The sequence below is a fragment of the Cherax quadricarinatus genome, chromosome 9 (assembly GCF_038502225.1).
Source record: "Cherax quadricarinatus isolate ZL_2023a chromosome 9, ASM3850222v1, whole genome shotgun sequence".
Lineage (NCBI taxonomy): Eukaryota > Metazoa > Arthropoda > Malacostraca > Decapoda > Parastacidae > Cherax > Cherax quadricarinatus.
The window spans coordinates 8,903,995-8,925,648 of record NC_091300.1 but is presented as its reverse complement, the minus strand read 5'-3'; the positions used below and the strand labels follow the sequence as shown (position 1 = coordinate 8,925,648).

The 21,654-nt window shown below is 47.6% G+C and overlaps 1 long non-coding RNA gene across 1 annotated transcript in view; it reads right to left on the bottom strand.

Moving 5' to 3' along the window:
• The window catches only part of LOC138852487 (uncharacterized), a 206,967-nt gene that overhangs the window by 174,913 nt on the left and 10,400 nt on the right, over positions 1 to 21,654 (bottom strand). The window contains exon 2 of the long non-coding RNA XR_011391801.1: positions 19,357 to 19,662. This is a non-coding gene — a long non-coding RNA (uncharacterized lncRNA). The remainder of the gene's footprint in view (positions 1 to 19,356; positions 19,663 to 21,654) is intronic.

Here is a 21,654-nt window from a genome sequence, read left to right as displayed (position 1 = left end):
AAACACAAGCGTTGTTACACAAACACAAGCGTTGTTACACAAACACAAGCGTTGTTACACAAACACAAGTGTTGTTACACAAACACAAGTGTTGTTACACAAACACAAGCGTTGTTACACAAACACAAGTGTTGTTACACAAACACAAGTGTTGTTACACAAACACAAGCGTTGTTACACAAACACAAGCGTTGTTACACAAACACAAGCGTTGTTACACAAACACAAGCGTTGTTACACAAACACAAGCGTTGTTACACAAACACAAGCGTTGTTACACAAACACAAGTGTTGTTACACAAACACAAGTGTTGTTACACAAACACAAGTGTTGTTACACAAACACAAGCGTTGTTACACAAACACAAGCGTTGTTACACAAACACAAGTGTTGTTACACAAACACAAGCGTTGTTACACAAACACAAGTGTTGTTACACAAACACAAGTGTTGTTACACAAACACAAGTGTTGTTACACAAACACAAGCGTTGTTACACAAACACAAGTGTTGTTACACAAACACAAGCGTTGTTACACAAACACAAGCGTTGTTACACAAACACAAGTGTTGTTACACAAACACAAGTGTTGTTACACAAACACAAGCGTTGTTACACAAACACAAGTGTTGTTACACAAACACAAGTGTTGTTACACAAACACAAGCGTTGTTACACAAACACAAGCGTTGTTACACAAACACAAGCGTTGTTACACAAACACAAGTGTTGTTACACAAACACAAGTGTTGTTACACAAACACAAGTGTTACACAAACACAAGTGTTGTTACACAAACACAAGTGTTGTTACACAAACAATATAATGTTACACATAATATAGAGAACTACTGTGTTAAGCGCTGACAATATTTGTTAGTCACATTTATCCAATTTATTTCTTTAAATTGTTGTCGCCAGAGTCTTGAAGGTTATTCACTGGTCTTGTCATCTCACTCTGCTTACATCTGACAGCTCACATTATGTGCATACAGTCAGAATCCTTGAGTTTACAACGAATTCGTCACCGCTGCTTTCAGCACCACACGAGAAGGTGGAGAGTAAAGAGTGAGCCTTCTGCTTTTCCATCGTTGACTCTCGCACCTAGAATATACACGACACTTCTTAAGGGAGAGGTTGATAGTTCTTCTCGGCAGATAGACTCTAGGTGTGGACTTCTAAGTTCTCGTCTGTGTCCGTAACATACCAACGTGAGAGTAGTGGAAACTTGATGTAAGTACTCTTGATGCTGTAAGTACTCTTGATGCTGTAATTACTCTTGATGTTGTAAGTACTCTTCATGCTGTAAGTACTCTTGATGCTGTAAGTACTCTTGATGCTGTAATTACTCTTGTTGTAAGTACTCTTGATGCTGTAAGTACTCTTGATGCTGTAAGTACTCTTGATTCTGTAATTACTCTTGATGTAAGTACTCTTGATGCTGTAAGTACTCTTGATGCTGTAAGTACTCTTGATGCTGTAAGTACTCTTGATGCTGTAAATACTCTTGATGTAATTACTCTTAATGCTGTAAGTACTCTTGATGCTGTAAATACTCTTGATGTAATTACTCTTAATGTTGTAAGTACTCTTGATGCTGTAAGTACTCTTGATGCTGTAAGTACTCTTGATGCTGTAATTACTCTATGCTGTAATTACTCTTGATGTAAGTACTCTTGATGCTGTAAGTACTCATGCTTCTGGCCGAGGATCTTGGTCACGTGACTTGACTCTCTGTTTACTAGTTTCATCCTTGTTCGTCTGTTTCGCTGGAGAGTCTTAACGAGGGAGAACGAAACTGCCATGTCTATTTGTGTGTGTTATCAGTTCTTACTTTTCCTCCCTCTTCTCCTTCCCCTTCCCCATCCCCTTCCCCTTCCCCTTGCCTCGTCCTCTTCCTCTTCTCCTTCCCCTCCTCTCTTTCCCCCTCCCTTTCCCCCTCCTCCCCTTCCCCCTCCTCCTCCCTGACGACTCATACGCTCTGGAATGACACAGGAGAACTCGCTTTTTGCTGCCTTGTCTGCTGTGTGTGTGCGGGGGAGGGTCTGTGTCTGGGGTGTTGGTGGGCCTGTGTCTGGGGTGTTGGTAGGTGTGTGTTTCTGGGGTGTTGGTGGGCCTATGTCTGGGGTGTTGGTGAGTGTGTCTGGGGTGTTGGTGGGTGTGTCTGGGGTGTTAGTGGGTGTGTGACTGCGGTGTTTGGGTGTAGGTGGATGTGTGTCTGGGGTGTTGGTGTGTGTGTCTGGGGTGTTGGTAACAGCCTTGTTGATCAGGCCCTGATCCACCGGGAGGCCTGGTCGTGGACCGGGCCGCGGTTGCGTTGATCCCCGGAATGCCCTCCAGGTAGACTCCAGGTAGGTAGGGTGTGTGTCTGAAGTGTTGGTGGGTGTCTGGGGTGTTGGTGGGTCTATATCTGGGGTTTAGGGTAGAAGACAGGTGCAGTGGAGTGGAGAATTGCATAGAGGAGGAGATGGGACAGGAGATAAACATGAAAACCATGAATAACATCGATATAAAACAACTGTTCCACAGTATCAACAGGGAGAACAAAAGAGGGACCAGCGGAACGCCGAGGAGAACTTGATAACAAGACAACGCCACGACGAATGAAAACATTAAAGTCTTCTCTTATGGTAATAAAATAATTTTATGTCGACTAAGCATACCTAATATCTTTGATGGTTTTCGAGAGAGTTTTCATCCTCCCGCTTGTTTGGTAAACCAGGCCGTTTCTACTGCTGCGCTGCCTCCTGGCCTACATACCCATCACAGCAATGTTTGATATTTTCTGGTAAAATGTTAAAAGTTTTGGTTGTGCTGCTCCATCAAGTTTGTAATTTGGCGTCTAATCACCCGACTGACGTTTCGTTCAAGGAACACAATAAGCCAGATGTCACGACAACCTGGAAAATGACGGGGCGGATAATGAGAACTTTCAAGACAAGGTATATTGTGAAAATTAAGACACATGTGCAACATCAGGGTATCTTTATTGTAGACGTTTCGCCATCCAGTGGCTTTATCAATACAAATTCTAGGACATAATTTGAAGACAGTAGAACTATATACAAAAGATGAGGTAATCAGCCCCTCAGCCTTGGAGTTGGTGTGAAGAGCACCGTAGTCGTGAAGAATCTGGAGCACAGGCAAGAAGACTGGTGCTTATATACTAACGTCAGGTGGAAAGGGAACGTGTAGCAGACGGGGGCAGTCACTGGTAGGCGGGATTCCCCAGTGGAAATAGGTCATACCCAAAGAGATGGGTTAGTTGTAGTTGTAGTATGTTATGTTAATCTCCAGGGTTTATTACCTGGACCTCAGCAATGAGAGTGGCTACTCTCACCGCTGGGCAACGGCGACCAGTGCTGTAGTTGTAGCAGCCGTGAGGAGGTTATGTAGATGTCCTCTGAACCAAGATTCCATGATGTTGCAGTGTCTGATTACCTCATCTTTTGTGTATAGTTCTACTGTCTTCAAATTATGTCCTAGAATTTGTATTGATAAAGCCACTGGATGGCGAAACGTCTACAATAAAGATACCCAGATGTTGCACATGTGCCTTAATTTTCATCTTGTCGGTATTGTATACCATTCTTGTACAAGGTATATTGTGCCAGTGATGACACTACTCAAATTGTTTGTACTCTCTTATTTAGAGTTTTGTTCAGTGTTGACGGTTCCATCTAGGACAGGGAAAAATGTCAGAGCTGGAACAGACACACAGATAATTACGGCCCACATAGAGCCGCCAATAAAGCATTTAAATTCCTGGGAATATCACAAAGTCCTAAATATATACTCGCTGGAGCGGAGGAGAATACGTAGAAGGTACTTGAAGCCTTGTCCCAGATCTACATACTGCCGTAACAACATACTGGAGTGAAAGATATGGAAGGAAATTTAAAATAAACCCAGTGAAAAGCAGGGGTGTCATGGGCACAATAAGAAAAAATTGTATCAACATCCGTTGTTCCAGATTGTTGAACATCTTACCGAAAATCAGAAACACTGCTGGGACACGTGTAGAAGCCTCCAAGAGAAAATTAGACAAGTATCTCCAAGTGCCAGATTAACCAGGCTATGATAGACATGTGGACCAGTGGGCCACCAGAAGCAGCAGCCTGGTTGACCAGGCAGGCACCAGACACGCCTGCAACAAGGCCAGGTTTCGGGATAAGAAAACCTCTCGAAACTCATCAAACCTGTATCAGAGGTACCATTTCGAAGACTTATGATGTGCGATGTTATGCTACTGGTCTGTAATTTTTGGCAAGTGCTCTACTGCTTCCTTCATGCACAGGAACTATGCGTGCACTCTTTAAAGCCTCTGGGATTTCACTATATCATCAGCAACTTCCTGACAGAGACCAGAGCAAAACGACTGATCTCTCGCCAGGACTCGACCTGGACATTTCTTTCTGAAAAGAATACCGAGTTCTCTTGATAGAAGTATTTTGAACTTCTTCATAAATAAAACATTCCGCTAATCTAGTCCAACTGCTGCAAGACTGGGCATGTTTTCTATTTAATTTTCTTTTCGAATTATAGAGGGTTAGTGCTTTTTTAAGTTATACACACTGTGTGTAACTTAAAAAATGAAGATGAATTTCTTCGTTCTCAACACTGCCTTTATTGAGTGGGTTGCTGAATCGTGATTCATACTGGCCTTTCAGAGTGTTAATAGCTCTGTTGTAGCAAATAGCTAATTGTGGGCACGAGTATACACATACACGGGCACAAATACAAAACATGGACGCATGCAAACATACGTGTGCATGCAAACAAATATACGTGAGCACGAACGCATAAGTACGGCACCTGCATGTACATAGACGCACGCTCACGCACACAGCACACGGGCCAGGAGCTGAGTCTCGACCCCTGCAACCACAATTAGGTGAGGTGAGCACACACACAAACACACACACACACACACACACACACACACACACACACACACACACACACACACACACACACACACACACACACACACACACACACTCTCTCTCTCTCTCTCTCACACACTCACACACACACACACACACACACACTAACTAAATGTTTCGTTCAGAACTCATCGAAAATTTAGTTTGATAATTTCAGAAATTGATTGATATGTTACGGGATTTGTTTCTTATCTCTCGGTCCTACAAATAGGGTCATCTTTGTGTGTGGGGCACACCACCAAGTGCTGGACACAGTGCACACAACCGAGGAAGAAGTGAAGAGGCTTCTGAGTGAGCTAGATACCTCAAAGGCAATGGGGCCAGATAACATCTCCCCATGGGTATTGAGAGAGGGAGCAGAGGCGCTATGTGTACCCCTAACAACAATATTCAATACATCTATCGAAACAGGGAGATTGCCTGAGGCATGGAAGACAGCAAATGTAGTCCCAATCTTTAAAAAAGGAGACAGACATGAAGCATTAAACTACAGACCAGTGTCACTGACATGTATAGTATGCAAAATCATGGAGAAGATTATCAGGAGAAGAGTGGTGGAACACCTAGAAAGGAATGATCTCATCAACAGCAGCCAGCATGGTTTCAGGGACGGGAAATCCTGTGTCACAAACCTACTGGAGTTCTATGACATGGTGACAGCAGTAAGACAAGAGAGAGAGGGGTGGGTGGATTGCATTTTCTTGGACTGCAAGAAGGCGTTTGACACAGTTCCACACAAGAGATTGGTGCAAAAACTGGAGGACCAAGCAGGGATAACAGGGAAGGCACTACAATGGATCAGGGAATACTTGTCAGGAAGACAGCAGCGAGTCATGGTACGTGGCGAGGTGTCAGAGTGGGCACCTGTGACCAGCGGGGTCCCGCAGGGGTCAGTCCTAGGACCAGTGCTGTTTCTGGTATTTGTGAACGACATGACGGAAGGAATAGACTCTGAGGTGTCCCTGTTTGCAGATGACGTGAAGTTGATGAGAAGAATACACTCGATCGAAGACCAGGCAGAACTACAAAGGGATCTGGACAGGCTGCAGAACTGGTCCAGCAATTGGCTCCTGGAGTTCAATCCCACCAAGTGCAAAGTCATGAAGATTGGGGAAGGGCAAAGAAGGCCGCAAACGGAGTACAGTCTAGGGGGTCAGAGACTACAAACCTCACTCAAGGAAAAAGATCTTGGGGTGAGTATAACACCAGGCACATCTCCTGAAGCGCACATCAACCAAATAACTGCTGCAGCATATGGGCGCCTAGCAAACCTCAGAACAGCATTCCGACATCTTAATAAGGAATCGTTCAGGACCCTGTACACCGTATACGTTAGGCCCATATTGGAGTATGCGGCACCAGTTTGGAACCCACACCTAGCCAAGCACGTAAAGAAACTAGAGAAAGTGCAAAGGTTTGCAACAAGACTAGTCCCAGAGCTAAGAGGTATGTCCTACGAGGAGAGGTTAAGGGAAATCAACCTGACGACACTGGAGGACAGGAGAGATAGGGGGGACATGATAACGACATACAAAATACTGAGAGGAATTGACAAGGTGGACAAAAACAGGATGTTCCAGAGATTGGACACAGTAACAAGGGGACACAGTTGGAAGCTAAAGACACAGATGAATCACAGGGATGTTAGGAAGTATTTCTTCAGCCACAGAGTAGTCAGTAAGTGGAATAGTTTGGGAAGCGATGTAGTGGAGGCAGGATCCATACATAGCTTTAAGCAGAGGTACGATAAAGCTCACGGCTCAGGGAGAGTGACCTAGTAGCGATCAGTGAAGAGGCGGGGCCAGGAGCTCGGACTCGACCCCCGCAACCTCAACTAGGTGAGTACAACTAGGTGCATGGAACACTAGCGCCAGCACGATGCTGCTGATGCTGCTACCACTGTTGCATGGAACACTAGCACCAGCACGATGCTGCTGTTGCTGCTACCACTGTTGCATGGAACACTAGCGCCACCACGATGCTGCTGTTGCTGCTACCACTGTTGCATGGAACACCAGCACCAGCACGATGCTGTTGTTGCTGCTACCACTGTTGCATGGAACACCAGCACGATGCTGCTGTTGCTGCTACCACTGTTGCATGGAACACTAGCGCCACCACGATGCTGCTGTTGCTGCTACCACTGTTGCATGGAACACCAGCGCCAGCACGATGCTGCTGTTGCTGCTACCACTGTTGCATGGAACACTAGCGCCAGCACGATGCTGCTGTTGCTGCTACCACTGTTGCATGGAACACCAGCGCCAGCACGATGCTGCTGATGCTGCTACCACTGTTGCATGGAACACCAGCGCCAGCACGATGCTGCTGTTGCTACTACCACTATTGCATGGAACACTAGCGCCAGCACGATGCTGCTGTTGCTGCTATCACTGTTGCATGGAACACCAGCGCCAGCACGATGCTGCTGTTGCTGCTATCACTGTTGCATGGAACACTAGCGCCAGCACGATGCTGCTGTTGCTGCTACCACTGTTGCATGGAACATTAGCGCCAGCAAGATGCTGCTGTTGCTGCTACCACTGTTGCATGGAACACCAGCGCCAGCACGATGCTGCTACCACTGTTGCATGGAACATTAGCGCCAGCACGATGCTGCTGATGCTGCTACCACTGTTGCATGGAACACCAGCGCCAGCACGATGCTGCTGATGCTGCTACCACTGTTGCATGGAACACCAGCGCCAGCACGATGCTGCTGTTGCTGCTATCACTGTTGCATGGAACACTAGCGCCAGCACGATGCTGCTGATGCTGCTACCACTGTTGCATGGAACACCAGCGCCAGCACGATGCTGCTGATGCTGCTACCACTGTTGCATGGAACACTAGCGCCAGCACGATGCTGCTGATGCTCCTACCACTGTTGCATGGAACACTAGCGCCAGCACGATGCTGCTGATGCTGCTACCACTGTTGCATGGAACACCAGCGCCAGCACGATGCTGCTGTTGCTGCTATCACTGTTGCATGGAACACCAGCGCCAGCACGATGCTGCTGATGCTGCTACCACTGTTGCATGGAACACCAGCGCCAGCACGATGCTGCTGATGCTGCTACCACTGTTGCATGGAACACCAGCGCCAGCACGATGCTGCTGGTGCTGCTACCACTGTTGCATGGAACACCAGCGCCAGCACGATGCTGCTGGTGCTGCTACCACTGTTGCATGGAACACCAGCGCCAGCACGATGCTGCTGGGGCTGCTGCTGCTACCACTTGCATGGAACACCAGCGCCAGCACGATGCTGCTGATGCTGCTACCACTGTTGCATGGAACACAAGCGCCAGCACGATGCTGCTGGTGCTGCTACCACTGTTGCATGGAACACCAGCGCCAGCACGATGCTGCTGGGGCTGCTGCTGCTACCACTTGCATGGAACACCAGCGCCAGCACGATGCTGCTGTTGCTGCTACCACTGTTGCATGGAACACCAGCGCCAGCACGATGCTGCTGTTGCTGCTACCACTGTTGCATGGAACACCAGCGCCAGCACGATGCTGCTGTTGCTGCTACCACTGTTGCATGGAACACCAGCGCCAGCACGATGCTGCTGTTGCTGCTACCACTGTTGCATGGAACACCAGCGCCAGCATGATTCTGCTGCTGCTGTTGCTTGGAACACCAGCGCCAGCACGATGCTGCTGTTGCTGCTACCACTGTTGCATGGAACACCAGCGCCAGCATCATGCTGCTGGGGCTGCTGCTGCTACCACTGTTCCATGGAACACTAGCGCCAGCACGATGCTGCTGATGCTGCTACCACTGTTCCATGGAACACCAGCGCCAGCACGATGCTGCTGATGCTGCTACCACTGTTCCATGGAACACCAGCGCCAGCACGATGCTGCTGTTGCTGCTACCACTGTTGCATGGAACACTACCGCCAGCACGATGATGCTGTTGCTGCTACCACTGTTGCATGGAACACTAGCACCAGCACGATGATGCTGGTGCTGCTACCACTGTTGCATGGAACACTAGCGCCAGCATGATGCTGCTGGGGCTGCTGCTGCTACCACTGTTCCATGGAACACTAGCGCCAGCACGATGCTGCTGATGCTGCTACCACTGTTGCATGGAACACTAGCGCCAGCACGATGCTGCTGATGCTGCTACCACTGTTCCATGGAACACCAGCGCCAGCACGATGCTGCTGTTGCTGCTACCACTGTTGCATGGAACACTACCGCCAGCACGATGATGCTGGTGCTGCTACCACTGTTGCATGGAACACTAGCACCAGCACGATGATGCTGGTGCTGCTACCACTGTTGCATGGAACACTACCGCCAGCACGATGATGCTGGTGCTGCTACCACTGTTGCATGGAACACCAGCGCCAGCACGATGCTGCTGGTGCTGCTACCACTGTTGCATGGAACACCAGCGCCAGCACGATGCTGCTGTTGCTGCTACCACTGTTGCATGGAACACTAGCACCAGCACGATGCTGCTGCTGCTGCTACCACTGTTGCATGGAACACCAGCGCCAGCACGATGCTGCTGTTGCTGCTACCACTGTTGCATGGAACACTAGCACCAGCACGATGCTGCTGCTGCTGCTACCACTGTTGCATGGAATACCAGCGCCAGCACGATGCTGCTGTTGCTGCTACCACTGTTGCATGGAATACCAGCGCCAGCACGATGCTGCTGTTGCTGCTACCACTGTTGCATGGAACACCAGCGCCAGCACGATGCTGCTGTTGCTGCTACCACTGTTGCATGGAACACCAGCGCCAGCACGATGCTGCTGTTGCTGCTACCACTGTTGCATGGAACACCAGCGCCAGCACGATGCTGCTGTTGCTGCTACCACTGTTGCATGGAACACCAGCACCAGCACGATGCTGCTGCTGCTGCTACCACTGTTGCATGGAACACCAGCGCCAGCACGATGCTGCTGTTGCTGCTACCACTGTTGCATGGAACACCAGCGCCAGCACGATGCTGCTGTTGCTGCTACCACTGTTGCATGGAACACCAGCGCCAGCACGATGCTGCTGATGCTGCTACCACTGTTGCATGGAACACTAGCACCAGCACGATGCTGCTGATGCTGCTACCACTGTTGCATGGAACACTAGCACCAGCACGATGATGCTGATGCTGCTACCACTGTTGCATGGAACACTAGCGCCAGCACGATGATGCTGGTGCTGCTACCACTGTTGCATGGAACACCAGCACCAGCACGATGCTGCTGATGCTGCTACCACTGTTGCATGGAACACTAGCACCAGCACGATGCTGCTGTTGCTGCTACCACTGTTGCATGGAACACCAGCACCAGCACGATGCTGCTGTTGCTGCTACCACTGTTGCATGGAACACCAGCACCAGCACGATGATGCTGGTGCTGCTACCACTGTTGCATGGAACACCAGCACCAGCACGATGCTGCTGTTGCTGCTACCACTGTTGCATGGAACACTAGCGCCAGCACGATGCTGCTGATGCTGCTACCACTGTTGCATGGAACACCAGCACCAGCACGATGCTGCTGATGCTGCTACCACTGTTGCATGGAACACTAGCGCCAGCACGATGATGCTGGTGCTGCTACCACTGTTGCATGGAACACCAGCGCCAGCACGATGCTGCTGATGCTGCTACCACTGTTGCATGGAACACTAGCGCCAGCACGATGATGCTGGTGCTGCTACCACTGTTGCATGGAACACCAGCGCCAGCACGATGCTGCTGATGCTGCTACCACTGTTGCATGGAACACTAGCGCCAGCACGATGCTGCTGATGCTGCTACCACTGTTGCATGGAACACTAGCACCAGCACGATGCTGCTGATGCTGCTACCACTGTTGCATGGAACACCAGCGCCAGCACGATGATGCTGATGCTGCTACCACTGTTGCATGGAACACTAGCGCCAGCACGATGCTGCTGATGCTGCTACCACTGTTGCATGGAACACTAGCGCCAGCACGATGCTGCTGATGCTGCTACCACCACAAACAACATCGACGTAGATGCTGAAGTCAGCGAGATAACACTGACAATCATACACAAACACACAGTCGCAAACAAATACTTGAAGGCAGCTCAGTCACACACAACCAAAAATCTCACACAAGCACTCAGTTTAGACACATTTATTATTCATTAACACTCAAGTACATCACAAAAGCATTTACAAGAAGTTAAACACTCACACAGTCATTTGCAATCACGGTGTCAGAGTTCGTCGTAGTTGATGTATTTTCAGGCGAGTGCAAGATCTCATTGAAACCCTAAAGATATGCTGAAAAAAAATTTGAAATATTTGAACACAATTCCTTTGAAGTGCAAAGTGATAATATAACTCTTGTAAAACTCTGTGGTAAGAGATGCAACACGGATGTGGGGTAAAGGCAGATATGCAGAGTTTTACACTAAAAACGAAAAATCTTTTGAAGCTGTAAGTTGTATTTCACTCTTTCTTATTATTATTCAAGCCGTCAGTGTGGCCAGAGAGTGGATGGTGTGTGGAGAGCCTTCGGTTATACTATCCTTACTCCAACTGTATAGACTAGACAAAATTAAGGGGAGCCGGACAGCAGTTAGTCCTTAGCAGATAGCCGTAGTCTTAGTCCACAGTGAGGCTATCTGATCAGTTGGTTAATTGGATTTATAGCCTATCTACTACACGAGGGTCATTAAGGCTGCATGTCACCTGCTAACCACCAGTCCAGAATACTTAATACCTAATACTTAATACCTAATACTTAATACCTAATACTTAATACCTAATACTTAATACCTAATACTTAATACCTAATACTTAATACTTAATGACACAGAGGTATACAACTCTGTATTTATTTCCTGTGCTAGCCATATACACTCCATTAATTGTAATTACAATAATAATAATAATGTTGGTAGAATTACCGACAATATGTTAGGTAAACGGACACAAGTGCAACTAATGTGACATTTTATTGTGGCAACGTTTCGCTCTCCAGAAGCTTTGTCAAGCTTGACAAGGCTCCTGGAGAGCGAAACGTTGCCACAGTAAAATGTTTCATTAGTTGCACTTGTGTCCTTTTACTTAACAACAACAACAACAACAACAACAACAACGACAATAATAATAATAATAATAATAATAATAATAATAATAATGATTATAATAATTTCCTTGTATTTATTTAATGTATGCTTTGAAGGTATTTTAAAAGTCGTCTTATATAGAAGTAACCTTAACGACTTATATCATCATATACTTACCTGGATTACCTGGAGGTTACCTGGATTACCTGGAGGTTACCTGGATTACCTGGAGGTTACCTGGATTACCTGGAGGTTACCTGGATTACCTGGAGGTTACCTGGATTACCTGGAGGTTACCTGGAGGTTACCTGGATTACCTGGAGGTTACCTGGATTACCTGACCTGGAGGAGGTTACCTGGATTACCTGGAAGGAGGTTACCTGGATTACCTGGAGGTTACCTGGATTACCTGGAGGTTACCTGGATTACCTGGAGGTTACCTGGATTACCTGGAGGTTACCTGGATTACCTGGAGGTTACCTGGATTACCTGGAGGTTACCTGGATTACCTGGAGGTTACCTGGATTACCTGGAGGTTACCTGGATTACCTGGAGGTTACCTGGATTACCTGGAGGTTACCTGGATTACCTGGAGGTTGCCTGGATTACCTGGAGGTTACCTGGATTACCTGGAGGTTACCTGGATTACCTGGAGGTTACCTGGATTACCTGGAGGTTACCTGGAGGTTACCTGGATTACCTGGAGGTTACCTGGATTACCTGGAGGTTACCTGGATTACCTGGAGGTTACCTGGATTACCTGGAGGTTACCTGGATTACCTGGAGGTTACCTGGATTACCTGGAGGTTACCTGGATTACCTGGAGGTTACCTGAAGGTTACCTGGATTACCTGGAGGTTACCTGGATTACCTGGAGGTTACCTGGAGGTTACCTGGATTACCTTGAGGTTACCTGGAGGTTACCTGGATTACCTGGAGGTTACCTGGAGGTTACCTGGATTACCTGGAGGTTACCTGGATTACTTGGATTACCTGGAGGTTACCTGGATTACCTGGAGGTTACCTGGATTACCTGGAGGTTACCTGGATTACCTGGATTACCTGGAGGTTACCTGGATTACCTGGAGGTTACCTGGATTACCTGGAGGTTACCTGGATTACCTGGAGGTTACCTGGATTACCTGGAGGTTACCTGGATTACCTGGAGGTTACCTGGATTACCTGGAGGTTACCTGGATTACCTGGAGGTTACCTGGATTACCTGGAGGTTACCTGGATTACCTGGAAGTTACCTGGATTACCTAGAGGTTACTTGGATTACTTGGAGGTTACCTGGATTACCTGGAGGTTACCTGGATTACCTGGAGGTTACCTGGATTACCTGGAGGTTACCTGGAGGTTACCTGGATTACCTGGAGGTTACCTGGATTACCTGGAGGTTACCTGGATTACCTGGAGGTTACCTGGATTACCTGCAGGTTACCTGGAGGTTATTCCGGGGATCAACGCCCCCGCGGCCCGGTCCATGACCAGGCCTCCCTATGGATCAGGGCCTGATCAACTAGGCTGTTACTGCTGGCCTCACGCAGTCCAACGTACGAGCCACAGCCCGGCTGATGCGGCACTGACTTTAGGTATCTGTCCAGCTCTCTCTTGAAGGCAGCCAGGGAAGACTTTCACACACACACACACACACACACACACACACACACACACACACTCAAGGTACAAGTGTCTCTCTCTCTTCCACTTCGGGGTATCTGAGGACCTTTTTAGGTAGGAGAGTGTGTTGAGGCATGACATATTATACCCCCTCGTATGGATACACATGTCACTGCAGAGAGAGAGAGAGAGAGAGAGAGAGAGAGAGAGACGGGGGAGAGATAACACCGTGTTTTTTATAGCTCCCTCCCGTCCTCCCCCGGGGGTTAGATTTAAAAAAATCATATGACAATGGCCTTAAAATACCCAGGGGCGTCAGTGACATTTTTGTCTGGTCCCAAACTGCCATATCGTCCACTCAAATGACCTTTACTCCTCAGTCTTCAAATGCCTCAGCATACGCTCGCCATTTGAGTATTTTCGTGTACCTCGAAGCATTTGGAAATGCATTTAAATGTCCATAATATTTCCCTAAAATGTCCTTAGATGTCTCTTTACAATAACTTAAAATAAAAACTTTAGATTATTTTAAGGTGGTTAAATCTTCTTCAGTATAGTAACGAGTGTTTTAATGTTACAACCGTCACGGGTTGTAACACACCGTCACGGGTTGTAACACACCGTCACGGGTTGTAACACACCGTCACGGGTTGTAACACACCGTCACGGGTTGTAACACGCCGTCACGGGTTGTAACACGCCGTCACGGGTTGTAACACACCGTCACGGGTTGTAACACACCGTCACGGGTTGTAACACACCGTCACGGGTTGTAACACGCCGTCACGGGTTGTAACACGCCGTCACGGGTTGTAACACACCGTCACGGGTTGTAACACGCCGTCACGGGTTGTAACACACCGTCACGGGTTGTAACACACCGTCACGGGTTGTAACACACCGTCAAGGGTTGCAACAACACACCGTCCCAGGTTGTAACACTCCGTCACGGGTTGTAACACACTGTCGCTGGTTACAACAACACACCGTCACGGGTTGTAATACACCGTCACGGGTTGTAACACACCGTCACGGGTTGTAACACACCGTCACGGGTTGTAACACACCGTCACGGGTTGTAACACACCGTCACGGGTTGTAACACACCGTCACGGGTTGTAACACACCGTCACGGGTTGTAACACACCGTCACGGGTTGTAACACACCGTCACGGGTTGTAACATGATCAACCAGGCTATTACTGCTGGCTGCACGCAATCCAACGTACGAGCCACAGCCCGGCTGGTCAGGTACCGATTTTAGGTGCTTGTCCAGTGCCAGCTTGAAGACTGTCAGGGGTCTATTGGTAATCCCCGTTATGTATGCTGGGAGGCAGTTGAACAGTCTCGGGCTCCTGACACTTATTGTATTGTCTCTTAACGTGCTAGTACACCTGCTTTTCATTGGGGGGATGTTGCATCGTCTTCCAAGTCTTTTGCTTTCGTTGTGAGTGATTTTCGTGTGCAAGTTCGGTACTAGTCCCTCTAGGATTTTCCAGGTGTGCAGAAATTTAAAAGTTCGTGTGAGTGTGAGTTTTCATCAGAGCTGCCTCCTGGTGTTATCACTGCAACAGTATTATTTGCTATATTCCTCCATTTTAGGTGCCTTAAGTTGAAATCCCCCAGGAGCAAGATGTTGGGGGCAGGAGCTGGCAGATTTTCCAGACAGTGGTCAATTTTTAACAGCTGTTCCTGGAATTGCTGGGATGTTGCATCCAGAGGCTTGTAGACTACCACAATGACTAGGTTTTGGTTCTCGATCTTTACTGCTAAAACTTCCACTACATCATTTGAGGCATTAAGCAGTTCTGTGCAAACAAGTGACTCTGCAATGTACCGGCCAACTCCCCCCCCCCCTCCTTTTGCCTGTTCACTCTGTCACATCTGTATAGGTTGTAACCTGGGATACATATTTCGTTCTCCAAGTGATCCTTTATGTGGGTCTCAGTGAAAGCCGCGAACATTGCATTTGCCTCTGCAAGCAGTCCACGGATGAAAGGTATTTTGTTGTTCGTTGCTGGCTTTAGACCCTGTATATTTGCAAAGAAGAATGTCATCGGACTGGTGGTATTGGTAACACACCGTCACGGGTTGTAACAACACACCGTCACGGGTTGTAATAACACACCGTCACGGGTTGTAACAACACACCATCACGGGTTGTAATAACACACCGTCACGGGTTGTAACAACACACCGGCACGGGTTGTAACAACACACCGTTACGGGTTGTAACAACACACCATCACGGGTTGTAATAACACACCGTCACGGGTTGTAACAACACACCGTCACGGGTTGTAGCAACACACCGTCATGGGTTGTAACAACACACCGTCACGGGTTGTAGCAGCACACCGTCACGGGTTGTAACACACCGTCACGGGTTGTAACAACACACCGTCACGGGTTGTAACAACACACCGTCACGGGTTGTAACAACACACCGTCACGGGTTGTAACAACACACCGTCACGGGTTGTAACAACACACCGTCACGGGTTGTAACAACACACCATCACGGGTTGTAATAACAGTCACGGGTTGTCACAACACACTGTCACGGGTTGTAACCCACCGTTACGGGTTGTAACAACACACCGTCACGGGTTGTAACAACACAACGTCACGGGTTGTAATAACACACCGTCACGGGTTGTAACAACACACCGTCACGGGTTGTAATAACACCGTCACGGGTTGTAACACACCATCACGGGTTGTAATAACACCGTCACGGATTGTAGCAACACACCGTCACGGGTTGTAACAACACACCGTCACGGGTTGTAACAACACACCGTCACGGGTTGTAACAACACACCGTCACGGGTTGTAACAACACACCGTCACGGGTTGTAACAACACACCGTCACGGGTTGTAACAACACACCGTCACGGGTTGTAACAACACACCGTCACGGGTTGTAACAACACACCGTCACGGGTTGTAACAACACAACGTAACGGGTTGTAATAACACACCGTCACGGGTTGTAACAACACACCGTCACGGGTTGTAATAACACACCGTCACGGGTTGTAACAACACACCGTCACGGGTTGTAGCAACACACCGTCACGGGTTGTAATAACACACCGTCACGGGTTGTAACAACACACCGTCACGGGTTGTAACAACACACCGTCACGGGTTGTAATAACACACCGTCACGGGTTGTAACAACACACCGTCACGGGTTGTAATAACACACCGGGTTGTAACAACACACCGTCACGGGTTGGGTCATGTAACAACACACCGTCACGGGTTGTAGCAGCACACCGTCACGGGTTGTAACAACACACCGTCACGGGTTGTAACAACACATCGTCACGGGTTGTAGCAACACACCGTCACGGGTTGTAATAACACACCGTCACGGGTTGTAACAACACACCATCACGGGTTGTAGCAACACACCGTCACGGGTTGTAACAACACACCGTCACGGGTTGTAACAACACACCGTCACGGGTTGTAATAACACACCGTCACGGGTTGTAACAACACATCATTACGGGTTGTAATAACACACCGTCACGGGTTGTAACAACACACCGTCACGGGTTGCAGCAACACACCGTCATGGGTTGTAACAACACACCGTCACGGGTTGTAGCAGCACACCGTCACGGGTTGTAACACACCGTCACGGGTTGTAACAACACACCGTCACGGGTTGTAACAACACACCGTCACGGGTTGTAGCAACACACCGTCACGGGTTGTAACAACACACCATCACGGGTTGTAATAACACCGTCACGGATTGTAGCAACACACCGTCACGGGTTGTAACAACACACCGTCACGGGTTGTAACAACACACCGTCACGGGTTGTAACAACACACCGTCACGGGTTGTAACAACACACCGTCACGGGTTGTAACACACCGTCACGGGTTGTAACAACACACCATCACGGGTTGTAATAACACAGTCACGTGTTGTCACAACACACCGTCACGGGTTGTAACAACACACCGTCACGGGTTGTAGCAACACACCGTCACGGGTTGTAACAACACACCATCACGGGTTGTAATAACACCGTCACGGATTGTAGCAACACACCGTCACGGGTTGTAACAACACACCGTCACGGGTTGTAACAACACACCGTCACGGGTTGTAACAACACACCGTCACGGGTTGTAGCAACACACCGTCACGGGTTGTAACAACACACCATCACGGGTTGTAATAACACCGTCACGGATTGTAGCAACACACCGTCACGGGTTGTAACAACACACCGTCACGGGTTGTAACAACACACCGTCACGGGTTGTAACAACACACCGTCACGGGTTGTAACAACACACCGTCACGGGTTGTAACACACCGTCACGGGTTGTAACAACACACCATCACGGGTTGTAATAACACAGTCACGTGTTGTCACAACACACCGTCACGGGTTGTAACAACACACCGTCACGGGTTGTAACACACCGGCACGGGTTGTAATAACACATCATTACGGGTTGTAATAACACACCGTCACGGGTTGTAACACACCGTCACGGGTTGTAACAACACATTACGGCTTGTAATAACACACCGTCACGGGTTGTAACAACACACCGTCACGGGTTGCAGCAACACACCGTCATGGGTTGTAACAACACACCGTCACGGGTTGTAGCAGCACACCGTCACGGGTTGTAACACACCGTCACGGGTTGTAACAACACACCGTCGCGGGTTGTAATAACACACCGTCACGGGTTGTAACAACACACCGTCACGGGTTGTAGCAACACACCGTCACGGGTTGTAACAACACACCGTCACGGGTTGTAACAACACACCGTCACGGGTTGTAACAACACACCATCACGGGTTGTAATAACACCGTCACGGGTTATAGCAACACACCGTCACGGGTTGTAACAACACACCGTCACGGGTTATAACAACCCACCGTTACGGGTTGTAACACACTGTCACAGGTTATAACAACCCACCGTTACGGGTTGTAACACACTGTCACAAGATCTAAAAACAAACACCGTCAGTGTTACAGCATCACATACTAAGATAACATCTTGTAAGTAAGTTATCCACTACAATAACATTCCCTTCCAAACATAAAATAACCATGATACGGGAGCATAACATACGGCTACAGCAGATTTCACACACAGTTTTAAGACAGGGTACGGCCGATCCTATGGTGCCTGACAAAAGTGCAAAAACAGCTGTCATTGCTCGCCTCGCACTGACACACTTTGAATTTGCCTTGTTACATATTCTTCTAATTCAATTTTACTTCCACTCGTACACCATGTTATTTACTTTATAACTCAAACAATGCCTTTTCTATAAATTTCTCTTAGATTTTGTGTGTATATATATATATATATATATATATATATATATATATATATATATATATATATATATATATATATATATATATATATATATATATATATATATATATATCCACAAACACTTATCTCTGGACGAAAGTATTTGACGTGATGAGGTGCAGGTCTCCCTTGTTGATGTTAAAACAAACACACACACTCAAACATATAATTGACACTTACCTGGCCTCACAGCTGGCCAACACTCACCCAACACAAGGTCGCCAAACACTCCACATATGCGGCCGTCCCCGTGCTGCCACACTCACCCTCAAACAAGTAAGACCAATAAAAGACAGTTTTTTTTTTTTTAACAATTTTACTCACCATTTAACTTTGAGTCGGCCGTCTGGCTTCCATGGTCCGTGATGGCACCTTGTGGGCGGTCATAATTAATCTTCATGGTCGCTGCGGGCCACCTCTCAGGCCATCACACTAGCCGCAGAATGGTGGAGAATCTAGGCTTCTTAGACATTCTAAGAGGGTAACCCAGAAAAGGTCCTTCACATGTGTACGGATGGTCCGACTATCAGTGAACGATCTCCTGCATTCCACTGTGGTTACACTACAATCTCCCACTTTTCAAGTCTAGTCTCGGCTCTAGGTCAGTTTTAACAAATGCCTCTTCACCTGCTGTGGTGATAAATATCTTATAGGGAGACGCGTCTCTAGTGCAACGCATATGCAACAGTTAAGTATCTTTATTCCGAAGCGTTTCGCCTACGCAATAGGTTTCTTCAGTCAAGTACGGAGGAAGCAGTAGAGATGTAAAGACGATGTAATCAGTCTATCACCCTTGAAGACGTAGTTCTGAGGTGGTCAGTCCCTCAGCCTGGAGAAGAGTTCTGCTTCGTAGTCTGGAACATTGTTCATGACTAGGGACTGACCACCTCAAAACTACTTCTTCAAGGGTGATGGGCTAACTATATCGTCCTTACATCTCTACTGCTTCCTCTGTACTCAACTGAAGAAGCCTGCTGTGTAGGCGAAACGTTACGGAATAAATGTTGCACATGTGGCTCTAGTGTTGTGTTAGGTTAGTCGAGGAACGCTGGGTACCGCTAGTACCGCTGAGATGCTCCTTATGCTCAGGTACTTAAATTTATTACTAAACTTGGTTGTGATTTGTTTATGTCGTACTGGGAACCAGTCCCTGGACCCATTATGTGTCTCTCTAATCTTTCGACTACCGCCCATAGGATGGCTATGGATTGCATAACGAAGATATATATTTTTTTCGCACTTGTGACCAGTGAACCTGAAGAAGCGAACCCGGATTGGGAGACTGCTATTGGAATTCACGTACCCGAAGTTGTGCAGCGTATTTGCATACCTGGTTACCTGGTACAGTTATCTATCGAGTCCGGGTACTTGTGGAAGGTAGAGCAAGAGCATTTGGATATGGAAAAGACCCAGGAACTAGGCCCCCAAAAAATGGCTAACGAAAGTTAACTTTATATATTTACAATTTATATTTCATCTGTTACAAGTAAATTTAAGATGTTTGAAATGTCTGGTATTTCTATATCCGTCAATAAAGGGACAATCAAGTCTGAGCCTATCTGCAACATCAGTCAGCCTAGCTGCAACATCAGTCAGCCTAGCTGCAACATCAGTCAGCCTAGCTGCAACATCAGTCAGCCTAGCTGCAACATCAGTCAGCCTAGCTGCAACATCAGTCAGCCTAGCTGCAACATCAGTCAGCCTAGCTGCAACATCAGTCAGCCTAGCTTTAAATGTGCTTATCTGCGTTCATGTTATCATAACGTGTTATAGATCTACTCAAGCTTGTAACTATATTCCTGTAACAGTCAGAGCTTTATTTACTTCTGCATTAACCATAAGTTTCCTCTCGTAATCGAGGGTTGTGAGTTCCAGCCATGTATTGTGTCTGTTATTCTTGATACCAGTCTAGCCACACAGGCTACTCTAACGTACACACAAATACATGTACATACGTCTACTCACGTACACACACACACACACACACACACACACACACACACACACACACACACACACACACACACACACACACACACACACACACACACACACACACACAGGTTCTCTCCTGTCTTACTGAAGCACCAACAAATTTTAGGAGCAGAGGAGGGGGAGACGGGAGAGAGGGAGGAGGAAGAGAGAAGACGGGAGAGATAGATGATTAAAGTTTCGTCATAAAGCAGAACGAAGGAGGCACCACCTGTCTGGTGGTGTTGTGTGTGTGTGTGTGTGTGTGTGTGTGTGTGTGTGTGTGTGTGTGTGTGTGTGTGTGTGTGTGTGTGTGTGTGTGTACTCAATTGTACTCACCTGATTGTGGTTGCAGGGGTCGAGACTCAGTTCCTGGCCCTGTGTGTGTGTGTGTGTGTGTAAAGTTGTTCCAACCTCGACGAGGCACTTTAGCCAGTAAAATCTGTAATGCCATTAATACTGGGGGTTATATCAGATAACTGATATAACCTCCACCTCCCAGTGAACTTGGATAAGTGGTACTTTCTCCACAATTTCGTTATTAGTATAATAAATTATTGGATTCCCCTATACGTTTTTATATATATTTTCCCAGTGCAATTTACCTGTTATAGAAAGTGATTACGTGGAGAGTGTCGCAAAAGGCTGTAC